Raw genomic sequence first — 20,789 nt, 5'->3', positions numbered from 1 at the left:
CACATTCCCTGTCTGATGAAAACCTTGGCTTTTTTCCAGCCTTGAAATGAATGGGAGGATTAATCTAACAGGGCATTGCACCCATCTTCTTCAGTTCAACTCCGAGGCTGAACTGGGACTCCAGGAAGGAGCCAGCCGGTGGTACAGTCACTTCAGTCAATTCAGTCGATGGAAAAGTTATTATTACATCTGTAATCACCTAATCTGTCTAATGCTTTTGTGTTATAAAATTTGTAGTTTTAAACGGAATGTCCTCTTGCGTTGACCTTCACAGTTTATATGATTACTGGAAAGTAAAGTTGCATGCGTATGGGGGGGGTCTATTGATCTATTTACCTGCTGTGGTGCTTTTTCTTTGAAGTACCCCACATATATTTTTTGGTTTTTCCACCAAAAAATGTCCAATAAACCACTGAAAATGGCTTTGTGGCATCTCTACACCTTTCGCCTCATTGAGAATGGCAGAATCTATGAATATGCAAATTGACAATATAATATGCTGAACAAATGTTTGCATTTATATTTTGAAAATATAACCACATCACATAGTGACCAATAATGACCAATGGCATTGATTGTTTTTTTATTCTTTGATTTTGTGCTGTTGGTTTATACGGGGAATGCTGGATGAAGAAACCACAAAATTAGACTTCATTTGCAACACAGAAGTTGGTTTATGCAGGCTGATTATGGGAATTCTGAGCAGTGTTACAGTATATAATGAGAAGTCAGGTGAACATGAGTGGGTTGTAGACTACAGAAGGACAGAGCTCCCAGTTATATATTTGCCACTGTAAGACACATTATTCTGGCAAATTCTGGGTGAGTGCGGCCTACTATACCATCCATCAAGAGAAACCAGCTCACATTACGGATAGAGTTGTGCAGTGTGGAGGCTAAAACCCTACACAGTTATCAAACTAAAATAAAATAAGCCGAGGGAAACTGCCAACATCGCAGGACTCAAATTTTTTGTTTCCATATTGATCGCGGCCCAATGAAGTTACGAAGAACTTATCCATCAAGCTGGCTGACAGGTTCTAGTCATTGTGCTTTCAGTGTATTGCAGTGAGAGGCTAACGGTATGTGCATGAATTAAACAAACCCATGTTTGCTTGCCAGTTCAGTGATCTCATCTTCTGCTTCCTGCTTCTGTCCATCACACATTTGTTCTGCATTGCCTTATTCTGCCAAGGCCAATCATTGTCAACAAAATATTTAAGATGAAATACAACTACGATGAACGTGCGCTGAATTTCAGCGAGAACTGTGATGCACTCGCAGGGAAATTAGAAGCTAAAAATTATTTCCGTGCCCTCAGAGCCTTTTCTCTCTTCCATGCCCTTGGAAGGGCGTGGATTTCGTCAATGAAAGGCGCTAACTGATGCCTCCGAACCCAAGATTAGCGAATACAACGAATGTTGCCTTGCATTGTTTGTATAATTGGGCAATTTTTTTCTAAATGTAATTTTAGGTGTGAAATGTAGGCCGCCTGAAGGGAGCTGTGTTTGTTGAACTGTGATGCCAGCTTTAGAAATGCACGTGGCCTGCGCACGCATACCGAGCTCGCTTTCTGTCACGGCAGGCCTTGATGCTCTGACACTTTTCCTCTTCCTATTTCCTATTCAGCTCTGTGAGCTCCGATAGGCCCCGCCGCGTTTCGCTACATTTCATTTTATCTCACGGTTCTTTTGTCTCCTCTGTCAGTATGCCTCTGTGCTGATGAAGGTTAATTGAAAGTGAGCGGAGGTCCTGTGATTTCAATTGAGACCGTTCTTTTTAAGGTTATCATCAACGGCCGGATTCTGTCTTTGCATCCTTGTGTCTTCACCTCCTCCACACACTGTTGCAAAAATGTAATTCATTATGAATATGGCCCTCATTCATTCGTTACAGATGTTTGTTATTTTGAAATAATAATGACAGTAATTATATTACAAGCAGAAATTAATTGGATTTCGGGAAGAAGAATGGCGAGCATGTGGATTTCTCTTTGAGGCTGAGATGTCGCATGTAGAACATAATTAATGTACACATTTTTGTGTGTTTTGTGCATCTAATCCTTGCTGTGGCTGGAGGGCCCTTTGATAATCATGCTTATATCGTGGACCTCCAGGGCTTTTTTCAATTAATAGGCAGTTTTACATTTTCCTCTTCTTTAATCTTTTTCTCAGTCTTGTGTTGAGTACTTGCAAAACTGCTCCTTTGAAAATAATGTTATGTGCACTCTGTCACAAAAATGGCTGCTATTCATCACCAAAGGTACTCTTGTACTATTATTATTATTATTAGTATAAATCAAGGCATAGTAATAATAATAATAACACAATAATAATAATAATAATACTAATAATACATTTATCTATGTTTTTATTTATTTATAGAGCTGTACCATCTGAAGTACTGAATTCTTATCCTTGCCTGCATAAGAATTGTATATACTGAGCCCACAAGATATGCCATAATGAGTTCAGTGAAAAGGCAACAGAACAGCATTGGGCCACCGTAGTCAGGTAGTTTTTTTTCACAAACTACTACTTTAGCTATTCAATTAAAATGTGTAATTCAGGGCCACCTTGTTTCAACCTGAAGGATTCCAGGAAAAGAGCAGAAGCCTAATGAAAAGGTTACAGGCTGGAGATTTCGGGACAGTGCAGACATAGACGGGCTCTCCTGCTCTGCCCTGTTCTGTGGTCACTGTGCTGGTGGAGTGTACTCCATTATGTAGCTGATACAGGAAGTTGCTGGTCCTCAATGAGATGTGGACAATTTCCAAAACTGAAACCCTCCCTCCGTTAACCAATTGGCTGCTGTCCTGCGGAGTTGCTGTATTCAGTACCAGGCCTTGGGGTATGTCCATACACCAAAACTCCCTTAGTCTTAACAAGCCAAGCCAACCAGTATTTTCTGATTTTAATCAGCTAATATACTGTGCGCCTATGTATTAACTTACTGAGACAAAAATGAGCAGTCTAATTTATCATTCATGAATTCATGTATTTCTGTCACACAGTTGGTTCATGCTGCTTATTAAAATAATTTCACACAACCCAGTTACCATGCAGTGCTAAAATAATTAAACATAATTATTAAAAGCTGATTTCAGAAGAAGTTTTCCATTACATTAATCATACTCTATTTTGCTTAATGTATGTATGCCTAATATCACAAGTACAAGGCTTTTAGGCATATTGTATACGTCTATAGCCACAGTATTATAAGCAGTATATTCGTCAAATTAATTTCAAATTAATTTCATCTACAAAAGTGGCTATTAATTTCTCCATATGATTGAAAGGTTGCGTCACTTCACATCATCATTTTTGTTCAGCTATTTGTTGGTTATGAGCAATAATTTTACTGCTTCTTTGAGTCGGCCAGTTGGAACATGTCCAGAGGACAATGAAGTTCATCAAGAAAATGTTGCTTTAGGTTTCATTGTTTTATGACAGATTAATGCTTTAGTCTCACACATTTAATTACAGACTTCCTGGATGTCAGATACTATTATTCTCTGAACACATGAAGTATTGTAATATGAGCTTCTCCGGGTGATGCTTCCGGCTAGGGTAATAGTCATTGGTGCAATGACACATGCTGTGTTCCAGAATCCACTGCTGCTTTCTAGACTTTTCCACTGGGATAGCAGAAGGAACCAGTTATTTTGTGCTCAATTGGCGAATTGTGGGAAAACCTGGCTAGCTATTATATATTTACAGACTGTAGATTTTTGTTATCTCTTGGTTATGCTGAGGTAGACTACTGAGTATTTAAGTGCCAATTAATTTTAGGCTTGAAGAGTGAAAAAAAATGTAGAAATGCAACCTTATGTAGAGGAAAATTGCTGTTATTGGCTGCATTCACGAGACAGGGTAATTGTAGGCTAAAGCTTATGAGTTCAAATTTAAATTAATTAGCGATTTATGCATCACAGGTGTGTAAAATGGGGATACCCCATTTTAAACCAAACTTCTTTCAGTCTCAGTTATTTTCTAAGCACAACTTGGGAGATGATCTTAAGTTTATATTTAAATTTAAATCCAAAAACATTTTTAGTAAATTACACCCTAAGTCTGATAGTAATAAATTCTTAGGTTTTTCCTCTCTGTAGAAAAGATCCAGTCACCGTGCAGCCGTCTGTCTCCCTCTGCTAGCTCTGTCTGTCCGTCTTTCATGAAGTGCATGCTTTTCTGTCTGTCTCTGCTCATAGCCTGCTAACAGCTACAACAAAGAGGGAAATGGTTGCACAGCAGGCCTATACAATAAAAAAAGGAAATAGGTGATTCACATGTAATCATGTAATTATCTTCAGCATACATTGTAGCCTCTTACAGAGTTGCAAACTGACGTGCAGTGGGAAAGGTCTTGAGAATAGACTTGGAGCCATTATATGTTGAGCTATATTTAATGCTCAAAATGGGAAAGCTATTCTTTCATTCCATAAAATTGCTTATCTGAGTACGGTGTAGAGAAGCCGCATCCTGTGTGTAACGGCTGGTCACACGGGGCTGGGCAGTGTCCTTCCGCTTCACAATGACGCTGAGGGAACTCTGGCCCTTCACGACGAAGGCCAGTTAGATGACCTTTTTCACTGATACCAATGTCTTCACCTGAGTTTTACTCTAAATTTTCCATTGCGATCCCACTGTAATGGAGTGTTGCAAAGGCCTAGTACCAGTTTTCTGGGCACAGTTTTTTATGGTGCAAGGTTCATCACAGGGGCAAGGCCTGTTTTTGTTCCAGGACCTGGAGTTACAGAGCTCATACATGTATAAGCTAGCTCATACAAACACGGTTTACTTTCAAGCATTCACGGAGGGATGGGAGAGAGAACCGCAGCTGATGTTTTACTGGCAAGAGTTACAGAGTTACAGTCCCTCCTTCAAAATGGGTCAGTGCTCTCCAGAGGCTTTACAGAAATGTTAGAGTGAATCTGTACCTTGGACGTACACTGTGGAATGTGCATTCACACAGGCTTAAGAACACAAAGCGGACCTTAACATATGAAGCTAAAAACTATGTTGGCCAGCTGCATAACATTATAATAAAATATTATCTATATTAACATATTTTAAAAAGTGACATAATGGAGGTAGTGAACCAAAGCACTGGAAACACAACAGTGTCCCAACTGTGAAGGGTTAAGGTGGTGTGGTAACGGTGTGGGGCACATTTTCCCCATATTAATTCCTTACCTTAGGTCATTGTCAATCATTAATGGCATTGAATGATCATCTTCACCCCTCGAGAAAGGTTTTCTTTCGGGCTGAGAAGAGTGTCTTTCAAGATAACAGTGCTCCTGTAACAGAGTGTACCCACTGATTTGATGAACTGTGGTGAATTTGACATTTATCCATACAACATGACCTTCTCAGTTGCCAGATATGAAACCAGTGCTGGATTTATCGGATATTCTAAAAAATGTGTTGGTTTACTTACCAAAATATTATTTTATTATGATTCTTGTATTCTTTTATTATATTCAATTATGCTATTCTTCACAAAAATGTAACAAAAATATTTGATTTAGATATTTCTTATAACCTCTGCAGATTTATATATTTTTGGGTGCCATTTTCAATACATCAGCTGTAGAATGTATGAACAACTTCATTGACTCTTTCCTAAACAGAGGGCAAATGCTTTGCTACCAGTTCATTTTTAACCCTCCTGTTGTCCTCCTGAATTCATACATAATATGAAGGCAACAGAAAGGTTAAGTGTACTGTTGTGGAAATTGCACTAAATAAAAGATTTCCACAAGGCAGAGTACGATGAAACAGTTTTCTCTTTATTGAGAGATCTCAAGGGACGAAATCCAGCTGCTCACAGATAGGGCAGCGGGATTTGTTACAAAAATCTTTTGTCCATAGCACATTTTTGTACATTTTGAGCCAAAGCATTGTTGTATAAAACAGGCATTCATCGGTTCATTTTTCCAGATACAGATACAAATTTAGACAATTCCGGTTACTGTACTACAGTATGTGCCTAAATCTCACAAACAGAAAAGTTTTTTTGGGTAACAGCCTTCAGGTCTGACGGTGACCAGACCTTGAACACTCATAAGGCCTCCTGTTTCTCGTGGTATTTTTGGATTTGGCAAAAACAACAATTTCCTGTTACCTCCTCAGAAAAAGGAGTAAACCTTATCAATCATTATTAGTTATAAAAAAAAAAGACATGTGAATACAAATGATCTTTCACAGTATCTACTTCAATAATCTAGTCTACCTTAAGGAAATGCTCAATCCAAAATTCACTTGAGTCTCTTATAAATTTGGAAAAAAGGTTTTAACTATAAGGCTCCAAGTGGCTGAAATAAATCTGCCAATCAACTTTAAGTCCTTAGAAATAGAATATAAGAATCCTTTTGTACTCATCTAAAGGTAGACTGCTCTTGGTATGAAAGCCAGCAATGTCAGGTGCCAGTTCTAGAGGTTGGTAAATTGTGCCAAGATGCATTCAGGCCATAGTGGCTAAATCCCTATTAAATTACTTTACATCAGTTTCTCCATTCATGTCTTCTGTAAATCATGTCATGCGTGTCTTAGTACTCTACCAGATTTCTTTGTCAAGGTAATCTAGAGGAATCACGTCTCCACTTCTTCTGGTTTTATAGTCTAATCTCCTTGTAATTGTATGATCCACATTTCATTGAGAGTTTATTAGCTTTTCAGTCACTGTCTTTTAACCTCAATTTACATTCATATTTGATTCGTTAAGCTACACGCGTCACTTGAGTTTAAATTAGCATCTGCAATACTTCATAAAATTTAACACAAAAAATGGTCCCTCTTGTAAAAATAAAAACCTTATTCTCTAACAGAGCTCATGAAACCCAAAAGGCTTTCAGTATATTGAAGCATCCAAATTAAACAATGTTATTGTGTGAGATATATTTTCTTCCCACTAATTTGTGTCTGTGTGTGGGGAGCATGTCTCCTTTTAGGAGGATACTTTAGTCAGGTTTTTAGAAATAATCATATCTGGTGATGCTGAGGACTGATGCTTTCAGATGCTAATGATGAGATAGTGATCATTTTGTGAGAATATGAATGGGAATATAAAAATGTTTATTGCAAAGTGACAACAGGACAGTGCATTCCAGATTTACACACTATTGTTGGTGCTGCACCATCCCATACTTTCACATACTCACCAGTGTGGCAGCACCTACTACAAAGTACACAAGTATTTTGTGTGTTGACTTGCATTTTGAAAACAGCCCTGTCCTCCCACACCTTAAAAATGAATTAAACAGCAAATACATAAAACAAAAAACACAAAAATAAAAAAGGTGAAACTATGAAGGTGTTCACAACCCATGCTTATGCATTTTTGAAAATCAGCTGAAGGTCAATTTTATTAGCAGCCTAGAAAAATGGTTAGGGAACTGGGGTTGTACCCGCAAAGGTTGCTGGTTTTATTCCTAGCTGTAGCACAGCAAGGTATTTAACCGGCATGGTTTGCATGTAAAAATACAGTCTGTCCAAGTTACACCAGATAAGAGTGCCCGCTAAATGGTAAAATATAAATTTCAGGGTGTCTCATATTTAAATATTACCAAACACAATCCTGCTTGGCTTCAGGTAGGAGTAATATAGCATGGTCACCAGTCATTATACAAGTTCAAGGCTCGTTTCAAATCCTTTGTCAAATCTTTACAGAAGTCCAACCAAGTGCTTCATTACCTTATTTGACATATAACCAACCTTGGTGCTCTGAAAGCCTTGAGCCCTATCAGGCTTCACCGCCCACATTTGGCCGAATGCCTTCGCATAGTTCAAACAGAACAGGCTCCAGATACAGGCTTGCTGCTTTTGGAGACACATGGTCATTCACATTTGTTTGAAAAATTTCCTTTAGCTGTCCTTGAAAATGTTTTATTCAAGAGAAAGAAACAGCCTGATTCAGGGGGAAAGAACAGCAAATCACTGTGCTCTACCAATTCAGATGCAATTTAATGTGGATTTTAAGAATAAGTATTTGATTATTGGCAAAATATGTTTCCGGTGTTTGGTCAAAAAATGTTTTTCATTCTACAAAGGAAAAATACTGGTGTGTCATGGTTTTAATAATTATCCTAAGCAGTCGGATTGGTCAAAACCTACCGTCCACATTGGGCTTATAGAGTTCTAATCCTCTGAAATGGGCTCTTTCTTTTACTCATTCAGTTCTTCTTGAATATGAACAGAGTTTACAGATAAACATACTTCATTTTTTTTAGATACAAGAATGTTTTTTTTTTCTAAGAAATGCAGTTATTTTCAAACAGTTGTGTGAACTGTATCAAGCCATAAAGCCATGTTCTGGGGGTTTAATTGGTCAGTTCTGTAAAATAAATCAATGAGAAATGTTTTGTAGGCTCATCCATGCACTACAGCATGGTGCCTTAACCGTATGAGCCATCCAACAACCTGGTTTTCTCTTACTTAAGTCTTGTCTGCATGTGTGAGCCTGCCCAGCCCCTGCACTCTGTAATATTGCAGTGCATCTCATTACAGACTGTGGAAAAGACTGCGTCCAGTCATCCTCATCTGAAGAACTGCGTGAAACCGTGATCTAATTTCGTAAAGTGTACTGGTTGACCGAGGGCTTTGATTCAGTTGCATGTACCCGTCTGCAATAATGGTGCCAGCATTTCTGTGTGTTTCAGACGTGAATATCTTCAGGCCGGCTGGATTAAAAAACTTAATTGGTGTCAAAAGAGGGATTTGGATCCAAGAATGTGGGGGATAAAGAAAAATTGTGTTCTTCATATGCCAGCGCTGGTTGTCAGCACTGTTCCTATTAATATGTGAGTTATAGATATGCAGAATTATCCACTTAAATAGCCTTTGAGTTAATCCATTTTTGTTTTATTTTTTGAAAACCTACCATGACTTATTGTTAGTGTATCTACATTCTGGATTTATTTTCAGCAACAGTGACATGGAGAGCATTATGACATGAATTCACAGAAAAGGCAGCGTAAGATTCTAGAAACACTCTCACCATAAATCCTCGAATTTCCTTGCTTGTCGGCACAGGACCCCATGCTTTCTCTTGTTCTTTACAGGCTATGTAATTTTTCAAACAGAAGAATACTTCCGTGGTCATCGCTCAATAGCCCCTCCTGTGGCTAATCAGGAAACTACAGTCTTCTTTTCCCAGCTGAGTTCCTCTTGTTGTTCTGGCACACAAAAAAAAAATGTATTACTGAGCCAGTTGATTGCAGAATGACAAAAAGTAATGATTGAGAGGCCATTTCAGAGGATGTGCAGGCTAAATGGCCCAGGTTGTTGCAGCTGTGAGATGGGGGCCTAGAGGTAAGACTGGGCTATCATAATTCGGGAAGAAAATAAGAATGAAAGGGGATTAAAAAAGACATTTATAAATGTTGCTCTTCGTCAAGTCAAGCACGATTCCATGAGGAGTTTTCAGCCTCCTTCCCCTCCATAAACTCCATCCCAAACACATCCGTGCCAGAGGCCCGCTCCCCAAAGAAGGGAGCACCGCTGCCTGTTCCTTCACCACCAGTGCATGCCGCCCTGCCACACCCCATGTGGCTGAGGGGGCTCGCCCTCAAAATTTATACAGATTGTGTTTTTTTCCCCCTACAAAACGGCTTCTGCTGAAGGGGCTCTCATCCAACCAGGCACAGAGCGAAACTCTGAGACTGTCATCAGTCGCTGATAGGATTAGCAGCCATATGGTGGTAATGTGCTGCCTGCTACTCCACCCTCACGCTTGGCAGGCACTCAGAGCTGCAAAGACGTAGCTGCTATCACTCTCCATTTCTGATGTGTATTTAATTATCCATCCATGTATTTTCACAAGCACATTTTACCAACGAAACACATTTATGAATGAGAGCTTCAGCAGCTTTTCCCTTTCTCAAATCCCTCCATTTCAGTACAGACAAGTGCATGTCTGTACTGAATGGTTGAGGAGTTCATCTCCAAATCCTCTTCCTCTCCAGGTCCTGTTTTTTTCTAATATTTTATATTTTTAATTCAAGCTGCAGACAATTCATGCTCTCATTTCAACTTTGTTATAAAACTTAGGAAATCAGCAGGGTCCATTCGTTTTTTATATGGACAAAGAAATTAAGAATAGAATCACTGTCAACCACATTCTGGTTGTATACTCTCCTGAATCGGAGGTGCGATTTGCGCATGAATTGGGCATTTCAAATTAAGGTGGGAATTGTACATATTTAGCTCCAACTTGGGTGCCAAATTTATTAACAAAAGCCAGTAAAAAGCACTTCCCTGGTTACTTAATTAGGTGGCATTACTTTTAGTAATATAAGCATAATTTCATTCAGAAAAGACTTAAACTCAAAACTTTGGCTTAAACTCAAAACAATCAAATGTCACACAGTCACCCACCAAAATTTTAATTTGGTCAGTAGCAGATGTGGATGTGTACCCCTCCGCTATTAGTATGGTTTCGCCCGCGCTTCCTTTTGAAAACCAGAAACCAATAAGCCGGTAAGTGCAAGCTTTCCTTCTTTGCTAAGACATTAAACTATGTATACGAAACAGTGACTGCCTTAAAACAACGATGACTGTTATACATATAATACGTTATATATAAATGCAATTTTCGCTATATTTTATTGCATGCGCTTAATTTCACCTGTAGGCCTCCCGCAGCGTCTGAATCTATGCATGCCAGTGATAATGATACCGACGAATCGTTGCCATTGTTACACACATTATTGACTAATCTGTGCTTCGAACAACTTTATGCACATGTACAAGGTTCATTTCGTATTCCTGGCTATTTTTTCTTGTGGTAATTGAAAGTAAACGTAAAGGTTCCACGAATATCATTATTATATCGAAAGGTAATTGCACCTAATCGCTTCCAAATCATGGGCAGGGTTTTCAGTTCGTGAAAATACCAATCCGAAAACAGACTGTATTAAAACCTAATTCACTACATCGCTTTAAAATGTATGGGTTTAAGAGGGAGCGCAAGTGCTATCACCTCGCTACCATGGCATGCAGTAGCCTATAAATGATGCGTTAGGAGGAGAAGCGCTATGTACACGTTTAGTTTGAAATGTGTCTGTAATTGGAACAGTTCAGGCTACTTATTCAAGCAGTGGGGTGAAAGATGGTGACGATTCTAGGGGCCCACAGGTTAAAATAAAATCTATTTGTTTTATTAAAAAATGGACTCAGAGCAATATTCTTTCAGGGGCTCAGAATTCCTTGCAATGCCACTAAGTATGCATCCCAATATTTTAGCATATTGTATGTCTTTGATTTGGAAGGTGGGGCATTTACAACATTTAAGTGGACATTTTAGAGGCCTTTTTATTTTTAAACTGCAGATGGTGTTTTCAGGTCACTATGTGCAAGTCTTTTGGTAATGGAACTGCCTATTATTTATCCATTGTATACCTGCCTGACAGATATTCTTTACAAGGGTGATGTGCATTAAATTGCTCTCATAGAAATAAATTGATTTTGTGATTTTGTTTGAAAGCTTTTGACTTTCACTGCATACAACCATTCAAATGAGGCAGTAACACTTTTGTCTAAGAAATAGAAAGTAGAAAAGGCATGCAATTATAGTACTTGAACACATAATTAAGCCTGATCGTAACAAGGAAATAATTTGCAGCTGTTTATGAAAATATAAAACAGAAGACCTCACATGAAGTTTAAATTTTGTTAAAAAAAAAAAAAAAAGTAGTCTGTTTGATGGTCCTTAGTATAAACTTTTCCATTGGAAGAGATGCATCTTTCTGCATCAATGGTGTTGGTTGTAATGGACGAGTATCGTTTTGCTGTCTACGCAGTATCTGGAGTGATTTATTTGCTTCTGTCCAAGAGTTCCTAGAGTGTCAGTGCAATGCCTTGTTTCCGTGCAAATGATTTACAGTCAACTACTCTGGAACTGTAGTACTTGTCACATTACGGAATCCAGCCCCAGTTTTATTTAGATTAATGATCAAGTTGCGCTCATTAGGACTGCCATACAGCAAAACTTTCTGCTTGGGCAAAGCGTTAAAATCTTTTAGACGACCCCCACCAATTTGTCAGCTTTTGGGAAGTTGTTTGGCCAGATGACACTTGCAAGTGCTGTAATATGCAGAATGTGTGAGCGCAGTCTTTGAGGGATTGATTGTATGCTTTCAGCATGTGACTTGCATTACTGGAGACAGATCAACCATGACAGAGTTCGGTAGGCACCGTCTGATGCTGTCGTGGGTAGGTAACATTGTGTCAACAAGAATAACTTTTAAATTGGATTTTACTGATTTTCCTTGCAGAACAAATAAAATGTGCTAGACGTTGTCTGATCTCTGTGACCATATTTTCATTACTTGATTAAGCAGCCTGCGGCATGCACTTCTACTAAAGTTGTTTTTGGGGGAATATCTCTACCATTTCTTGCATTCCTATTTATAAATGTGCATAATTTTGGATTTTCAACTTATTTTAAGTAGAACGATTGGGGTTTTTGCACCCGCCAAATTTCCAATGACATCGGTCTGCTGCTCAGCTGACACTGACACTGACACTTTCTGACACTGTTTTGGAAGCTAGGATATGCAAGCTCTTAAATAAAATATGAGTCTGTAATCAGCCTTGTGTGCTTTTTACGTATAAATTTTACTCCTTGAAGTTACAGGATTCATATATCACCCTGTTACTTTAACAATATGACTACTGAAGTGGCTAAAAAAACCTCTGAAATTTAGAGAGACACCATTGTAAATAAAGAGGTTTTAGTTGCACTGTTTCAAGTCATGTTTCTACTTTTAGGAAGCTGTTAAACAGGGAAATGTTATTAGGTTTTCCATGCTGTGTATTATATGTTCATGAACCATTTCAAAAATAAGTTGTAATTTAGTTGTAATGTGTCACTGTTTTTTTTTCATGAAAGCAAATAATTGCTCTAACATATCGACATAGCTAAGGAGGTAAGAGCGGTTGTCTGGCAGTCAGAGGGTTGCCGGGTCGATCCCCACCCTGGGCGTGTCGAAGTGTCCCTGAGCAAGACACCTAACCTCTAACTGCTCTGGTGAATGAGAGGCATCAATTGTAAAGCGCTTTGGATAAAAGCGCTATATAAATGCAGTCCATTTGCCATTTACCATATATCAAATAAAAGCATATGATGAAACCTACAAAATGTGTATGAAAGATCTTAAAGTTTTCACCGATATTGGGCAGGTTCTTGAGCTTCACATTGTGAAGCATAGATATAAAATAGAGAAGGCTGCCTGTTCTTTTTTTAATTCCAGAATGAAACCAAAATCTTTTTGTGGCTCATCTCTTTAAAATGCTGGTAATCATTAATCAAATTTAAATATCTGTTTTTTCTATGCCCAGGGAATGCATGTACTTCAGTTTAATTTAGCGTAGGTGAACCAAATCCAGTGCAAGTCAGCCAGTCACTGTTGAAAAAAGGCTTTGTACATTCATCCAAACCCCTTTCATGCTCCCACGTGCCATTTTAGACCTTTTAACAAGCTTTAATTAATTTTTGAGGCAAAATGGAAAAGCTATAGCCATATGTCTGTGTTTGGTGAAACACCTTTCAGAAATTATGTCATTCAAATGATGATACCCTGTACCGTTAAACCTTCCTGCCAGTCATAGAAAAGAATGGGCTTTTCTGAAGACCACAACACCGGTGTTGTAGGGAAGAATTATTCATTGCTAATTTGTTTGCACCGTGCTGCAGGAGGGAAAGTGGTATAATTAGCGCTCTCTGCTGCTCGGCCCTGCTGCACAGTATAAAGGAAAAACAAACAAAAGCTGCCAGCAACGCAAACAAATCAATAAATCATTGAAAGAGCATCAAGTGATCAAACATCTGCCTTCGTCCCCTCTTCCCACTGTATTTGATTGTGAAATCAATTTGGAGGGGACCTCTCCCACAGTCAAACAGAAGCCTGCAGCTGTGGTACTAGAAGTAGGTGTAATCATGCGCATACATACATGAATACACACTGAGGATTGTTCTGATTGGTTCCCTGGCTCCATGGCCTTGTATTTTACATGTGCTCTGCCAAACAACAGGGACCCCTAAAGCAGCCAGCTCAGAACTGACCCGGGAATGCACTTTAATCGACATCAGCATGATTACATATCACTGCATTACATCCAGTCACCAGATGCTTTTACCCAGAGCGACTTGCATTACCATTTCTCAGCAATTAAAGGGGGTGAATCCATAGTACATGCACACCAAGTATCTGGCTCAAGGTTAACATCTCCACTATCCATGTAATCCTGAGCGAATAACTCTGTTGCTTCTGTAAAATATCCAGATGTATAAATTGGTAGCATGTAAAAATTGATGCTGTTTAAGTCACTCTGGTTCCTCGTGTTGTGAAAAGGGGCAGCAGGGTAGCACAGTGATTATGGAACTGGGCTTCCAGCTTCTAGGTTGTAGGTTTGATTCCCAGGTGGTGCTCTGTCTCCTTAAATTTTTTCTTAATTAAAAAAAAAAAAAAAAAAAAGCTGCTATGTCTGAAATTTAAATGTGCATCTAAATTGTAAGTATGAACTATTTGATTTCCATGCTGAGTTATTTTACACATGGCTATATGCTTCACAGTGTTTAGTATTTAATGTTGCCCTTAATTTCACCAAGACTACTGTATGTGTGCAATCGTTGGCTTCGTTGGCCTGTTTGTTGTTGCTTGAGTTAAGGCTTCTTTCTCAGGGTAAGTGGTGAGACCATTGCTAAATTTTAGTCAATGCTGTAGCACACAAACACTTTAACTTTTGTCTACCTTAGAATGAACCGGAGAGCAGTGAGTCAAATATCACAGCTCCCTGCTAGCTGCTGTTAATGGGAGGATTTCGCTATTCCCTGATGTGTGTTGGTAATATCTTCCCAGTCTTGGGGAACTAGAATTTATGGTAATTATAAACTGAGTTCTGTAGCGGCAATATTCCATATTTCTACCTTTAAACAAAGTCATGGAATCGAATAGCTTTATTTTTCCCCTAAGGAGCTTCACTGTTTCCAATCTATGATGTGTGAACTATAGATGACTCTGAATTCAGTGGTAAGCTCTAGTGCCAATAATGGGATTAGACTTTGAGTGGGCACCTCTACATGGCAACTTTCATAGTGAATGGAGCTCCTCAGCACATAGGATTGAATCATTGATTTATTAGTACTACTGTTTATTCCTACTAATGAAGTAAGGCTTTTTATATTTCTTATAAGATTAAACACTGAATTCATATCTATGTTGGTGTGCTGTTGCTTTGATTGGTGGCAAAGTATTAAAAACATTTCTTCACTGCATTGTTTTATTGCCAAGTGATTTCTATTCATCAATTGTATTCATACAGTTACTGATATTTTATTTGCTGTTTACTTACTTTATAGAATAGAATAGTGTAGAACTGAATAACATAGAATAGCTATTTCCCTGGCTGGGAGAAACTCAGGTAATCTGAAAGGACTGCTGAGTCTCTGTCATAAAGTTTAAAATTGGTAAACACACTTGCATTTTGCTTGCAAAGGTTCGTGTCTGTGGGAGCCTCTTGGAGAGTTTGAAAGTTACATTTTAGAGATGAAAGTCTCAATCAGGGTCTGTGCCTAGAAAATGAGAAGTGCATCAAATCAAGCGGTTCGTAAGAACATGACTCACTCCTGACCTCTGAGATTTAGATTTGTGATTACAAAGGCAGCTGGATTGATATTCAAAAAAGCATAAGATCTTTTTTGTGGTAAGTTTCTTTTCACTGATTTGGAAATGTACCTGAGGGGAATATTAAAATAAGGTGCTGTCATCTATATTGCCAAACAAAGAAATAAAGAGAAAGATACTGTGCATGAAAATATTATCTTTACTGTATAAATGTATTTTTATTCATTTAGTTTTTTTGTGAGAGGCGGTCAAATAACAGTGCTCCACAAACAGCTTGTTTGTACTATGCAGTGAGGTCATATGTGATTGTCAGTCAGTATTGGACAATAGGAAGTCAGTCCTTTTCAGCCTGTGGGAAGAGCTTTGCACAACCACCTATTACTGTACCTGTACATTTAGAGTCATTGCAGCTGTGATTGAATATACCTGCTATATCACTGTTTCCGTGAGAGGAGTGACATGGAAATTCTGAATGACACTGATTATTTTTGCAAAAAAAAAAAAAAAAAAATTGTTAAAGACATTTTGAAGGTTATCATAAATCGTGTTGGAGATTATATTGCTGAAGATCATTCTGCTGTTGGCTGAGCCAGCACTGGCAGTTCACCAATACAAATACTTATATTTATTTATAAGTCAAAATCCAGGTTGGACTCTTAAATGCCTAATAACCAATACCCAGGTGACAAACATTTTTCCCAGGAATGTTTGCAATGCCCTGGAATGAATGGGCAGAACTGTGACTGATGTATCTCAACCGCTACAATTGCTGCTTCCTGAATGCTAAGCTATACCACAACCACAGATTGTATTTGCTTAACTGTGAAAGTTCTGATTCCCTGCCACTGAAGCCAAGTGTAATACTGTGGCTTGGATGTCCAATATTGTGCCAGAGATCTCATTAAGTGGCAGAGAGGAAGGGAGGATCTCAAGAACTGACCAGCTGGTTAGTTGTGGTAATCTGTGCTGCAGCATCGTACTCTGAATTTGAATGCTCAGATTTCCAGTGGCATAAGACCCAATTAAAATCCTTTGGGGACTGGATATTAAAGAAGACTCAGCTGTTCCTGTCCCAGGTCCACCGTCTGTCTCAAAGATACACCTTATTGCCCTTGGTAATAATTCCTCAGAACTTTAATACTGAAATACATCTTGCCTGTCTGTCATGCAGCGTGTGGGGTTCTTTGTGATATGAACGCCTGTCAGTCGCCGAATGTTAATTGGGCAACTCGCCGTTAGACCTTGCAATCAAACGAAAGCCGACCGCCAGTCAAGCAGGAGGAGGGAAGTTAGACGTGTGATGTTTGTGAGACATTGACGGAGCGCTTAAACACAAGTGATAATTATCACCAGAGAGGAAACGCCGCCGAGGACGCCACCCCGCTGACGCGAGCGGCGCCCTCTCAGCTGGACCCGCTTCGGAGCTGATTTCTGTGGCTCCACGGGGCTCTCTGGGAGGTGATTCACTGGCCTCACGTCGAGCGCTTTTCCTTTTTTCGGATTTCGAGGCAGCTGCGGTGCTTCCTGGCCGCTGTGTGTGGCAATTGTGGATATATATATTCCATTATTTTCGGAGGGAATTGATTTATGCAGCACCGCTGTGTTTCTAGCATGTTTTTGTATAATTAATTTTTTTTTTAACTTTGGAAAGGCAAACACTAATGAGAAAATAACGAAGCTGCCTTTGATTCATTGGGTCCTGAGGGGAGTCTGGTGGCAAACGGCTTGTTCAAGCATTTGTCCAATGCTTACATTCCGCAAGTAAAGTGCGCACACACAAGCCCTATAGCGCTTAGAATGATTTTGCTGAGGGGAAGACAAAGAGAACATATAAGCTCTTAACTTTTAGAATTTAATGCGGCAGTAAGCCGAATCTCACTATCCGTGGTCTTCTGGCTGTGTTCCGTGCCAGTCCTAACATACTCTACCTGCCTTCACTGCCTGTAACAGAATTTTCCACTGTGAGCCTGTAGGTGTCAACGCTTTTTCTATTTTTCCCCTGTAAAATGTGTTTGTGCGTCCATGTTGACAAGTGGGTGGGCAGTGGAGCCATTTCCACCATGGCCGTCTCTCCCACTCTCCCGCTTTGCTGCAGCTGTTGTCTTGACAAAGACAGACGGTAAATTCTGAGTCACTCAGCACTACGCAACCAAGTCGGCTTATTAAGCTCCAGTTTGAACTCCTTTATAAAACTTGCAATACGTCCGTGTGGGTGTTGGCATATGGAAACTGCTTTCTGAAGAACGACTAGACTACTTGTTCTCACCACCACTTACCCTCCCATCTGTCCATTCGTCAACAAAAAAAAGTTTCCTTTTGATCTTTTTTCCATTTAGAATCCCATTCACCGCACGGAATGTTCGCATCTTCCTTTTTCAATCATCTGCTCCGCTGTTTTCTTTGTTGGGCTCATCTTAAGCCGTGTGGCGCACAGGGCAGAATTGAGCTGGCGTGCGTTTGTTATTGTTGTTCTCTTTTAAAAGCAGCGCACTCCGGCGCTTGTTAGAGCTCTTCGCTGTGTCAGATGTCGAGTACACGGGGAGCAGCTGTGACGCTCTTCGCGCGCTCTTCAGACGCACTTTCTCCCATTTTATACTGTTCCCCGTCGTAAGTGACGTCATTGTCTCTCATTAAAAAATATAAGATCAATTGAATTTATTTTCTGTCCTGACGGGACCTTGGTGTCCGTGGTTCGGCGGTGCAGTGCAGACTCAGTTGCTGTTCTTGGCAAACCCTTGCCTGGGTCAGGCGAGTTGTCGCCCTTTTTTGTGAATATCCAGACGCCATGGCATTCAGCTCGGTTATGGAAGTTTGATATTTTAAGGGAAAACGGCCTCGCTGTGAAGACGAGTGGAATCTTTACAGAACTGCTAACATTCAGAAGCAGACTCTCATGTTGTAGAGTTTTATTGTTACTGCTGTGGAAGTTTGAAACAGCAGAACTCTTCTATCTGCCAATATGCCCGGGTGTGGGAGATGCTGAGCAGTATGCCCAGGGTCAGCCAGAACTTTGTAAAGTTCTTTTCTTTCATACTACTTTGGTTTCACTGGAGGTAAAATTCCTAATTTGCTTAATACTCAGTATGTGTTCTGCAGAGGATTATGTTAGAATTATGTTGTGTTGTTTATTTCCATATAAACATATAGTACTTAACCAGTAAGTGGGGGCGATTCTTCTCAACCTGGGCCATCAAGGTCAACTATGGCTACGGGAAACCCTGAATTACGGTAGGCCCATTTTGTCCAACAGAGTGATACTCACTGCTCTAAACAGTGCAGCCTCTTATACCCATCATCCTCTCTGTGCAGTCTCCAGTGACCTTTTTGCCATGGGCAGTTTTTATCAGAACCGTACTACTAATTCAAACACTGGCTGCTGAGTTTCTGTACATTGAAGTGGATTTTTGAAAAATCTTTGATCGAAGTCACACAGGTACTGTACCAGCAGTAGTTCTTCAGGAGGCATTTAGGTATTTTAGGTCTCTCTGATATCTCTAAGGGATGCAAATGATGAAAATTTTAAATGGGTAACGCCCTGAGAGCTCTCTCACTTATTAACTCTTCCTGCTTAATTATGATAATTATTTGCAGTATACAAACTTGAAGGAAATATATATTGAATTTCAGGTTATGGAATATTTGGACAACTGCATGTCCAGCAGGTACCTTTATTTTCACATTGTTAATTGTCCCCATGGGAGGCAGAAAACGACCAGGTTCCCGTCTGTGTGTCTAAATGTGCCACTGCAGCTAGGTGACATGATTAAGGAAGTTTGATGCCGTCACTTATTTGTACGATATAATAAAAGTCCAGCAAAGTGTTCATCGTAGTTCTTAGACACTAAACCCCCCACTTGCTCCAAAACTCTCACCCTATAAACCTCAGCAAATCATACCATTAATGTAAAAAAATAATATTTTCCTTAGAATAAGATACTTCAGTGCATTAGCTTATGGAACTACTATGCTCAAATCTCCACGTTACTGGGCCTTCAGGAATTTGGAAGGATAGAGCAGACATTCAGAAATAGCAATGACAGAATAATATTCCATTAAACATCTGTCTGAGGGAGGATGGAGCACAGTTTCCAGAAATAATTGTGGAATGAATCATTTTAGTGCATTTACAGCTATTCAGAGGAATCATTAGCTGACTGCTGGAGAAATTAGCAATAGTGTCTTAATTGTGCTTGAAACTGTGAGCTGTCCGTCACTGTCAAATATTATTGGAGGGTTATGTATAACTAGTTTCCGAATTTTAATTATAAGTCAATGTCTAGACTTGTTTTTATTAGACCCCCGCAACCTTGATCATAAATAAGGAAGTTAGATAATGGATGGATGAATGAATGGATATCTGCTGTGTAACCTGTAACTGCCCTTGCGGGTCAAAGCCAGCCGGGGGTGGGGGTGGGGGCGGAATCAGGGAAAGGGAAAATGATTGGAAAGTTTCTAGATGGGCGAGTGAAAGGTTTGAGCCTCGTCTCGCCTCCTGTTTCTCGGTGGTGTCTTTGATGCAAGAGGCACTTTGCTTTCAGATGGCTTAGCCATGATCATCAACCCCCAACAAGTTAGACCACCTCATTACTGGCCACTTGGGGCAGGATTATATCCACTGTATGCATTTATATATATATTTATATTTAAACAGCATTTTTAACAGCGTGCAGAGGTGGAGGGTCCAGGCGTCCAAGCACAAATCCTGCCATGTGTTTCTTCCACCCATGAACTCAGCCCACTGATTTCACTGATTAGTCATACCCCCTGGCGCTAATTGATTGGAGGTGATCCAGGTGATTGGACCAAATACCGGGGTGGGGGGTGGGGGGAGGGGACGTGGCGCTAGGGAGGGTGAGGGTGAGGGACATTTTACTTTCTGAACCTGGATTTTCTGTTGTGGGTTTGGTATTTTGAGTGCTGGGAATGGTATCTGGTAATGAATCTCTCCAGGTAATGGCACTGATTGAGGTAGTCAGTAAAGCATGTTGCATACTGACAACCAAGCAATGACTCCAGAGAAGTGCCCAAACTCACTTACTCTTACTATCTACTGTAGGTATGCACATTTAAATGCACGTTTCACTTTCTGTCCACAATCATGAGAAATGGGACATTCAAAGAATATTATGTGCATTTATAAATGGAAATGCATTTATAGAAATGT

General features: G+C 39.6%; 1 protein-coding gene across 1 annotated transcript in view; it reads left to right on the top strand.

The window, feature by feature from the left end:
• Positions 1 to 10,406: 10,406 nt before the first annotated feature.
• Positions 10,407 to 20,789, top strand: part of plin1 (perilipin 1) — an 89,175-nt gene continuing 78,792 nt past the window's right edge. Inside the window, exon 1 of the mRNA XM_035396495.1 lies at positions 10,407 to 10,478. The gene's annotated coding sequence lies outside the window, so the exon portion shown is untranslated. The remainder of the gene's footprint in view (positions 10,479 to 20,789) is intronic.

Source organism: Anguilla anguilla, chromosome 16 (genome assembly GCF_013347855.1).
Source record: "Anguilla anguilla isolate fAngAng1 chromosome 16, fAngAng1.pri, whole genome shotgun sequence".
Lineage (NCBI taxonomy): Eukaryota > Metazoa > Chordata > Actinopteri > Anguilliformes > Anguillidae > Anguilla > Anguilla anguilla.
This window is presented reverse-complemented; position numbering and strand designations above follow the sequence as displayed.